We start from the raw sequence: 10,947 nt of genomic DNA on the forward strand, positions 1-10,947 counted from the left end.
TTTCCTGATGAGGATGCCACTTGGGAGGGAGAGCAGTTAGTCCAAAACCCATCTCTATAGTTGCTTGGGGACGAGCAACATTTAGGTGGGGAGGACTGTGATATTCACACTTAGCAATTATTGCTAAGTGAGAATATATTTTTTGTACAATTTTGACAATTTTGGGTTTTAACTTGGGAGAAGTGGATTGGTGGATCCCTCTTCCAATTTTTAATTGATGGAGGCACTCAAACTATGGAAAAAATGAAAAATCAAACTATTAGTGGAATCTTGGGGCCACCAAGAGGGAAATATGCTCCACTTAAGAATTTTGAGCTACTTGGGAAGGAAGGGAGTTCGATTATGGGACCCACATGAGGAGGAGGCAACTAAGGTTAAATATAAGGGGCTCACTTCAGTTTGGGGCTTTTGACATTTTGACAATTACTTGCACCTAGCATGCTTGAGTTGTTTAGCCAAGTCTACACTCAAGATTCTCAAGTGATTTTCTCACCCCCGACTTCGGTGGACTTCAAGTGCCAGCCAAAGGAGGGAATTTTATTTCCTTGTGAGCTTATTCAACATCGTCTCCAGGCGATCAGTGGGAGTTTCCTTGTAGTTTACTGGGTGTAGGAGTGGAGTACGATTTACTTGGAGTGGCCAACAAAGAGCATAAGTATTGCTAAGGTTTATGGGGGAGCCTTGCACTATCACTTGCTGGATATTTCGAGGGAAATATTAGCCAAATCTTGGAGGATATTTGTTGTAGCAGCTTGACCATCTGGGGAATTTCATGGGGCTGCTCAGGAGGCATTTCTGGACACATGTTGGAGTTAGGTAGGTGACCACTTGGGGCTGATTTGAGTTGGGTATTTGGGGAGATTTCCTGAGGAGTGAACCCCTAACATTTTGTAGTGTTTTGGAAGGCAGGAGTAGTGATGTATCAGGTGGGCCAAAATTCCCATCCAGTTGAGAAGCACGCTAAAATTGGGGTCAATTTCTGGGGTCAAAAGTAGGCCAAACATTTTCTGGGTTTTGGTGGGTTATTTGAGAGGAGACTGGGGTTAATTTCCTAGAATTTTCTGAGCATCAAAAGTGGTACAAAAAATAGGTATTTTGTAGAAGACTAGGTAGTTTTTCCAGGTAACAAAAGGCATAGTTGAAGCACACTTTCCAACACTTGGGCACTAGAATTTTTCACCTGAGGCTTGTCTATTTTTCCTTTTTGGAAAGCCCACGTGCACTCACAGCAAACCTCCATTGTATTGTTTTCATTTTTAGTAAAATAGCTCAGTTGGTTGATATTTTTTGTGGTATTTCCTGATGTGCACTTATGTGTTTGAATTTTCTGTGTGTGCATGTTTTTATTGCTTTTTTTATCACTGTATTTCCTGAGTATGTGTATTACATGCACCCTCCTTGATCTTGAGCACATGAGCACACCTTGAAGGCCTGAAGCTTCATCCCTTCATCCATTCACACTGTGCTCTCTTAGTCTCCTTGAGTGCATGAGAACACATTGAATGCCTGCATGTTTCCCATTCATCCTTCACTAGTGCACCCTACACCTATGATGTTTTTCCTCCATTTCTTGAGCATATGATGTAGACTTTTACTTGTAGATTCAAAAAATTATGCGATATGATAAAACATAAGACATGAATCTACTCTACTCATCAGTGGAAAATAAATAAATAAATTATCGATGAAAAAACTAAGAAGAAAAGGAAGAATTTCAATCACACATAACACAATATCTTTTGGGAAAGCAACTGCTCAAAACCATGACTATCTAGATTTCATTAACTAGAAGATCTGTGAAGAAAATAAAATTCTTGTTCAAACCCGAACAATTCCTGCACAAGTAGAATCTATCTCTTTGCATCACAAACCAACTCAATCCAACACTTAGCCAATTCTACTGCCTACCAAGCCCCTACTTCCTTGCGCAATTCCTAAGAGAATTAACCCATATTTAATTGGGAAATTCTCTCTCCATGACTATACAATCCAACCATAGGCCTTCTACTGATTGCGTGCACCATCTGTACAACTCTAAAAATTATAAAACTGATACTACACTATCCCTGAACTCTAATCTCAGTTGGGTCTTCCTTAGAACTGACATGCATGAGTTATTTATGAGTGAATCTTCAGTTAACTGGTGGAGCACTGAAGCTGCACTAAAGTTGCTCCCCACTACTAGACCTCCTACTAGTTCCTTCGATTGTTTGAACTACTTTAACTAACTTTGACTTAGTTATACTTAGTTAATTAATTACAACTCAAAAGAACTCAACCTAAACCCCTAAAATTTAGGAATCACTCTACATGACTCTATATAGAATTCTAACTTGAATTTACTGAGCCAATTAAGTCAAATTAACTTATTTAAATATTATAAGTTTCTATGAGAATAGAATTTTGATTTAATTCTTAATTTAATTCAAGGAAAAATTTAATTAGAATTTCTAGATGTTATTTTTAACATTCTTGTTGCTATTTTCAACACTCCCTCTCAACAAGAAAGGAATTCAACTCTATCCCGATCGGATACTTTTGGAATGTTATGCATGCAACACTTCTCTCTAGTGTTGTTGTTGCTTAAACTTCTAAAACTGAAAAAGAATCCAAACTGAATCATTATGATGCATTTGTCACTAGAGTCTTTGACTTCTACTAGCTACTACATTATCTAATGAATAATTTGTTCTTCTGTTGACTCTGCATTGTTCCATCTACATTGTTGCCAACTCTGCTTTGCGCTCCCCAGTATCTGACTTCTGCTAGTCTCTGCCTCGGTCACTTTGAAATATGACTACATCAACTGCCACTAATCCATCCTACTACTCTATATTTTGGGCTCCTGTAGCAAGTTAATGAACCATGAGACAAAAAATCTCAATGGACCCTGCCCAAATTTCTACACTCTTGGGACTATTACTTCACATCACCCCACCTCTCAGCTGGAGGTATGATTTCATGTGCTCCCTCTGCCCACTTGGCTTGAAATTCTCCCCTACTGGAGGTCTCTACTTGAGTGGATGTCTCCACTTGGTCTCTTCTCTGCTTCTCCAATTGTGGCTTCTCCACAACTTGTTGAGGCTGCTTCTGAGGCTGCATGTTGAGAGGTAATTCATTCTCCCTCTCAACCACCAAGTCTCTAACCTTTTCCTTTCTCCTCAAGGCTTTGCATGAATCTTGTACCTCAAGAGCATACATGTTCTTGACTCACACACCAATCTGTTTCACTTGTCCCATGGAAATTTGTCTAAGGAAAACCTTTCCTTTGCTAAAAATCACATCGTAGCCACAATCTTCCAATACCATGACAAAAACAAGATTCTGTCCTGGAACATACATCACATTTGTGGTTTTGAGAAGGGAGGCAGACGCCCTATTAAATGTAACCGTAACAATGTTGGTCATGCTATACCTCCCATCATCTCCAAATTCTATGTTTTACTTGAGGCATTTCTCCTCCAAGTCATTGAAGAGATATCTATTCCTCGCCATATGGAACGAGGCACAACTGTTGAGATACCACATGCTTCCCATTACAATGTTTTCCATGCATGCAATGAGAGTCAAATCAAGTTCGAATTGTGAATCTAGAGCTTCACTTGCTATTGCTACCACAAAATCCTTCTTGCTTGCTTTCTTCTATGGGCAATTCATGGCATAGTGCCCGCACTTGTGATAGTGAATACACTTGATTTTTGACAAGTTCTTCTTCTTTCTACCCTCTTTTCCTTGGGACTTATTTAACTTGGCTTTGTTTTCTTTGTTGACTAATGAAAATTCCTCTTCCACTTCTTTGGAAGAGGTCCCATCTCTAGTGTTCTACCGAAACTCTTGTTGTACAAAGTTAGACCACAATAGCTCCAACTCTAGTAGCTTCTCCCTCCCATTAACTGAGTCCTAGCAATTGTGCCAGCTCTTGGGAAGTCCTAGAATTTCTAGGCTCACCAAATCATCTTTGGCAATAGTCATTTCGAAACTTCCAAGATTATCTTGACATAGGGTGAACTTGGTCAAGTACTTAAGAATTGAGTCACCCTTCTCCATTTCTATTTTTCTGAGTTTGTCCTTTAGTGCCAACTTGTTGTGGTCACTACTATTTTGAAATAGGTCCATCAATAATTTCCACATTGCAAATGGAGTTTCCTTACCATGGAGATTCAAGACAATATGATCTCAAATTCCTTCTAGGATAATCCTTCTCACTTTTGCAACACACTTTCCACATTCAACCATATCTCTAGGATCAAATGTTGGAGGCTTTGAAAAATCATGATCTATGAATTCATTGAGCTCTTTGTCTTCTAACATTGCCTCCATCCTATCCTTTCAATCTATGTAATTTTAGTTTACCTCTAGGGAATACTCAAGTCTCAAACTATAGAATGACATATTGCTGACTCTGAAGTATGAACCTGCAAATTCGATTTCACCTGCAAAACAAACTCGAATTCTCCTCTTCTATAATGTCTTTAGCTCTGATCCCATGTAGATTTTTACTTGTAGATTCAACAACGTATGTGATATGCTAAAACATAATACAAGAATCTACTCTACTCATCAATGGAAACAAAAATTGATCGATGAAAACACTAAGCAGAAAAGGAAGAATTTCAATTGCACATAACACAATATTTTTATGGGGAAAGAAACTCCTCAAAACCCCGACTATCTATATTGCATTAACCAAAAGATCTGATAAAAAAAAATACAATTCTTGTTCAACCCCGAACTATTTTTTCACAAGAAAAATCTATCTCTATGCTTCACAAACTAGCTCCAGCCAACACTTAGCCAATTCTGCTACCTATCAAGTTCCTACTTCCTTGCATCATTCCTTAGAGAATTAGCCCATTTTTAATTAGGAAATTCTCTCTCCATAACTACGTAATCCATCTATAGGCCTTCTATTGATTTCATGCACCATCTGTACAACCCTTAAAATTATACAACTGATAGTACATTTTCTGCGAACTCTAACCTCAACTGGGCCTTTCTCAAAACTGACATGCATGAGTTATTTACGAGTGAATATTCAGTTAATTGGTGGAGCTGTGAAGTTGCACTGAAGATGTTCCCCACTATTAGACCTCCTACTAGTTCCTCCAACTATGTGAACTAGTTTAACTAAACTTAACTCAATTAGACTGAGTTAATTAATTACAACTCAAAATAACTCAACCTGGACCCCTAAAATTTAGGAATCACTCTACATGACTCTAATTAGAATTCCAAGTTGAATTTACTCAGCCAACTAGGTCAAATTAACTTAGTTAACTATTACAAGTTGTTATGAGAATATAATTTCGATTTAATTCCTAATTTAATTCAATGACAAATTAAATTATAATTTCTAGATGCTATTTTTAACATTTGTTGTTGTTATTTTCAACACATGAGTGCACTTCATGTTGAAAAATATAGGGCATTCAGAGTTACAATATTTCTTTGCTTGATAATTGCTTGTGATATAATTTTACTTCTTAACTTATAGTCTTCTATTTGTTAGCTTATTAATGTGTTCTTCTCATCGATACAATTGCCAATATGCACAATAAAAGATAAGTGACAGAGTACGTAGGCTTCTCAGCTAGGGCCAAAAACTCTCACTTCTTGAGAGGAAAACCTGATCAAAATTATTCTTCTAGATCTTCAATTGATAAGTACCAAGACCATGACACAGACCCTTGACTCTAGTATCCTCCCAAGACCCTTGTCACTAACCTTGATGCTTTGCCTCTTCCCTTCCTCACCTTTCTTCTTGATGATCTTGAACTACTCTCCTCGGCTCCTTTTAGAGAAATACAGTCTCTAGCATATCATTAGCTTCCTCTAGAGAATCTCAGTCTCTAGATCGATATCTCGGTTTCCTAAAACAATCCTTCTCTACCCTAGGAGAAAATTCTCCTTCATTGCCCCAGAAGAAACCTCATCTTCACTACCCCAGAAGAATATCTTCTTTGCTACCTAGAAGAAATCTCCTTCTTTATTGGTCCAGAAGAAGCCTTCTTCACTGCCCTAGAAGAAACTATTTTGCATCCATTGCTTCACACTTCATCTCTGCCTCTTCTTCACACTTTTTCTTCACCTTTTATTTGAACTCTTCCTTCACAAAATTCAAGTCAAGTTGCTTGATCAAATTTGTGTCTTCAAGTGAGGCCAATTTGGGCTATTTATGCACCTCCATGTTGGCATTATGATGCATGTGTTGTACTTGATGGCAACCCACTCATAAAATAACATCTGTCTTATTTATATCTAGATGAATCTACGGAAGAGATATCAGATGACAATTCTCAGTATGACAAGTCCAAAGGGGGAGATTTTTGGCATTATGAGACAAGTGTTGTCCTTGATGGCAAATCACACAAATGATAAATTATAGTGCAGCAAATTTATTTGATAAATTATAGTGCAACAAAGTTTCCTTCATGTAGAGAAAAGTTCACGCACTTTTATGCAGAGAAAAGTTTATTCCATGTAGAGAAAAGTTCACGCACTTTTATGCAGAGAAAAGTTTATTCCATGTAGAGAAACGTTCACGCACTTTTATGCAGAGAAAAGTTTACTCCAAGTAGAGAAAAGTTCATGCACTTTTATGCAGAGAAAAGTTTATTTCATGTAGAGAAAAGTTCACGCACTTTTATGCAGAGAAGAGTTTATTTCATGTAGAGAAATGTTCACGCACTTTTATGCAGAGAAAAGTTTATTTCATGTAGAGAAAAGTTTACGCACTTTCATGCAGAGAAAAGTTCCCTTCATGCAAGAGAAAAGATCACACACTTTCATGGTTGGTTCATGGTATTAGTCCGACAGTTTTTGATCCTATGGTTTTGGTCTGTGGTATTGCATCCAAAAGTGTTGATCTCACACACTTTCATGGTTGGTTCATGGTATTAGTCCGACAGTTTTTGATCCTATGGTTTTGGTCCGTGGTATTGCATCCAAAAGTGTTGATCTCACACACTTTCATGGTTGGTTCATGGTATTAGTCCAACAGTTTTTTGATCCTATGGTTTTGGACCGTGGTATTGAGAAAGGACTAAGGCTATAAAAGAGGAAGGAGATCATTTGGCAAAGCATCTTCTGAATTATTGAATATCTGATAAAGTGCTAGATCTGGAATACTGTGATTGGGTTATGGTGCAGATCTGGATTTGAGCTAAAGAGGGATCTCACCGGTTGATGGAGAAAAAGATCTAAGGATAGATCGAGATCAAATGGTTTGAAATGAACTATCTCTATATATTTGATTATGCTTATTCTAGATCTGTATACTGATGCTTGTAATGATCTGAACTGGGTATAACTTAAGTTTGAAATCGCTGCAAGTCATGTTTGAATATTTATAGATCTGTACGCGGGTTGGCTTTGGTGTAAGCGTGTATGTATGCAGGTTTGGTTCATTGTAGTAGCGTATACAATTTGAGCTATGATATTTGAAGTCACAGGTGGTTCTGGTTTTTGATGGGTTCTGATGACAGTTTAAAGGTGTCAGTATTCTGCATATCCTGTTTGGTTGATTGTGTTTAGCTTCAGTATTGATGGATGAGAACTAATATTGGATCAGGATCATAATGACTCATATTTATGTGATCTGATGGACTAGATCTGGGTGCTAACACATATATTATCCTTGTATATGTATTGATATGGTGTTTGGGTGATTTAGAAGATTGATTGATTATGTGCTTCAATGATATTAATGGGTCCAGTATGAAAATTGGATGAAACGTGGCCTTTCAGATTATGTGTTGTGCTTCAGGAGTATCCAGTCTGAAAATGTATGAAACATGGTACCTGGAGGAGAGAAGATTGTAGGCCGGTGCCTACGTACTAGTATCTTAGCTAGTACAAGAGCTAAGGGGGTGGTAGCTCCCTTCCAGTAGCAGTTGAAAACTTTGGAGCATTGTAGCAGGTAGCAGCCTGCATACTAGTAAATGGATCAGCTAGTACAAGAACTATGGGGGTTGTAGATCCCTTCCAGGAGAGACTGGAGAACGAGAGAGGGTTGTAGCTCTTTGCAGGTAGAAGCCTATGTACTGGTATAAGACTGCACCAGTACAAAAATATTGTAAAAGGATTTTCTTATTAAGAAGAAGATTGAGATGACTTGCAGCAGGTGGTTTTCTCCCACATTGGGTTTCCACCTTATATCATGGTGTTCATGTGTGTGGCTTATGTGTGATGATCTGTTCTATTTTATTGCACCTGTTTACTGTTAATATGGTTGATAATGTTCTAATACACTCATTAAGGATCAACTAACTGAATCATAAGAAGTTGTGGAAGTCGCATATATGAATCTGAATATGGAAATGAAAAAGTTTTATTAATGTGATAATACTGATTCACCCCCCCCTCTCAGTATTATTTCCAACACTCCACACATGTCCTTTAGGCAAAAATGTTCACTTAAGGTTAGGCCGACTTCATTTATTATTTTCTCCCATCGTTGTAGGCTAACTTGAAGAGGATAGGTGACAAGGTATTGGAGGATACTTTACATAGACAAGATTAACTCTTTTACAAAGTGTAACATGACTTCATTACATGACAATGACTCTAAGATTTTATGTCTAGATGACAAATAAATGCTAAAGACTCAAAATGGGAGTCTTGACTCAAAACAAAATCCCTTGCTCATGAAACCCATGAAGCAAGTCAATATAATAAATTTATTTTTCTTATTGACATTTCATTACATAAAATCATATTTAGATGTCATTATGAAGACTAAACCTAGTTACACTTTTCAACACTCCCTATTAACTATAGAGGTATTTAGAATGGTACTTGGAATTTCTCAATCTGAAAAATCTCTCATAAGAATAATTTAGATTTGTAACTCATTTGTACAACATAATATCAGCCAACATTGTTACATAGCAAGGCCTTGACTAACAGATCCATCTCTCGACAAGATCTGAGCTCAATGCTGGTGAGACCAATGATTTATAGACACACTCATTGTTGTGGAGGTAAATCCCCTCTATGGACAGAGGCAATCCCTACTAGCCCAAATGGGTCTAGCAATAATCGAACAAAGCTAACACGCAGGTTCCTAATTGCAAATTAAAGACCGATTATGAAGGCCTACCTAGATTCCAATGCTAGTACTTGTAGAAGAGTCGTCGCTCCCATTCCTTTGCTCCGGCTGGTCACAATCCTCACTATCCTCGTGAACAGACACCTGCACATGCAAAGAACGATACAAACACAAGCATAAAATCCAATAGATGCAACTATATATCAGTCAGAAAGGATATGACTCAATCACCATTATAAAGACAATAAGAGTGGAACCATAATGATAGTCATCTATTATTGATAAACAAATAAGAATACAACCATAATTCTGATGTCAAATCCTTCTCAAGAGGGTCCAGCCAGCAAGTTCCTCAAGCATTCACCCTTGAAGATAGATCTCCCAAAACAAAACTCTCTCACTCACAAGTTCACACAAGATAAAAACACTTCACAACCTTTCTTAAGCTCTCTAACAATCCCACACTTGTCACACCAGCTAACTATCAAGCTCACAACACTATCAGCAACACTCCAAAGAATATGAATTCCAAAAACTAGCAGCTCATAGCAATGGTGGAGGCTTAAATAGGAGAAGGAGTCTCCATGAATGGTGGGAAGATGAGCTTATATCCAAGGAAGGTGGCTCAAATAACGAAACAGACATGCCAGAGAAGGGAGGGCGACATATACAAGGCCAACAACCAGGTCTGGAGTCATTTGGAAGGCTGGCTATTACAACAAACTCGCCCAGACTGGATCATCGCGGGTACATAACTGTACTGGAGCGCTGACATCGCTACTTCATAACGGAGAAGGTCATGTCATCACGAGCAAATATAAGCAACAGTCGTGCTGTCTCATAAAATTCGACCATTATGGGAATCATGTGTACTTTCGTGATGGCAGCACGTATGGTCTGTTTTGGAGCACTCATCAACGCGTTTATTTTGACAACAGTTGCGATGATGCAGAAACTTTGGCAAGGTGTGTCATTTGGCAACATCAGAGAGCATGAGCATGAATGATTTGGAATCATGACACAGTAGGAAGACTGGGATGAAGGCAGTGAAAAATTACTGTGTAACAGATGCCCCCTAAAGTATGAAGCCCGAGAGAGTGGGAGGGGTGAAATGCTTTACGAAACTGACTGAACTAGAACACCACTGGAAAGAATCTGCACGCAAGTACAACTGAAATCTCTGATAATGAATTACATGTAGTCTAGGCATGGGCGCAGCCATTCAAAAGACATACGAAATAGGTCTATGGTATGGACGCAACCACCCAGCTGATGAGACCATGATGATAACAAAGGTATGGTCGCAGCCATCCATGAAGACTCAGGCATGGTCGCAGCCATCCATCAATGAGTCATGTAATGATCATAATAATCCACAAAATCGCAACCTGGAGCCCAACAGACAAAATCCAGGGTCTTGCGCTCCATCTCGACCCGAAAAAAGTACAATTTCAAGCATGCGAATATGGGAGTTGAAGTCGAACATGCAAGAACATCGTCTGATTACCAGTCAATGATGAAAACTGTTAACAGACGCGAGAGGTACCACCAATAATGACAATGGTCCTCAAGGTACTATAGGTACAATCTACGGTGTGCGAATCAGTGAGCCAGCATCGAACACCCGTAGAATCATTCGATCAGAGGCCAATGATGAAAAAATCGCGTCGAACACGAAGAACCTGCCATTGAGGCATGCAGGCTCCAAGGCACCTGAAGGGAGTCTCTAGGTCAACTTCCTGGATAATGAGTTGAAGTCGACAGGAAGTGACCTTGATCGAAGGTGGGCCATAATGTTTCCCACATCATCGACACGAGACAGAGAAGGATAAGATGTTTTGTGTGAGGTATCAGAGGGAGGTTGAGTATTCTGCAGAGATCAACCTCTCTTGAACATA

The sequence above is a fragment of the Pinus tabuliformis genome, chromosome 2_1, assembly GCF_031772625.1.
Source record: "Pinus tabuliformis cultivar Carrire ecotype Pingquan chromosome 2_1, CPIR1, whole genome shotgun sequence".
NCBI lineage: Eukaryota > Viridiplantae > Streptophyta > Pinopsida > Pinales > Pinaceae > Pinus > Pinus tabuliformis.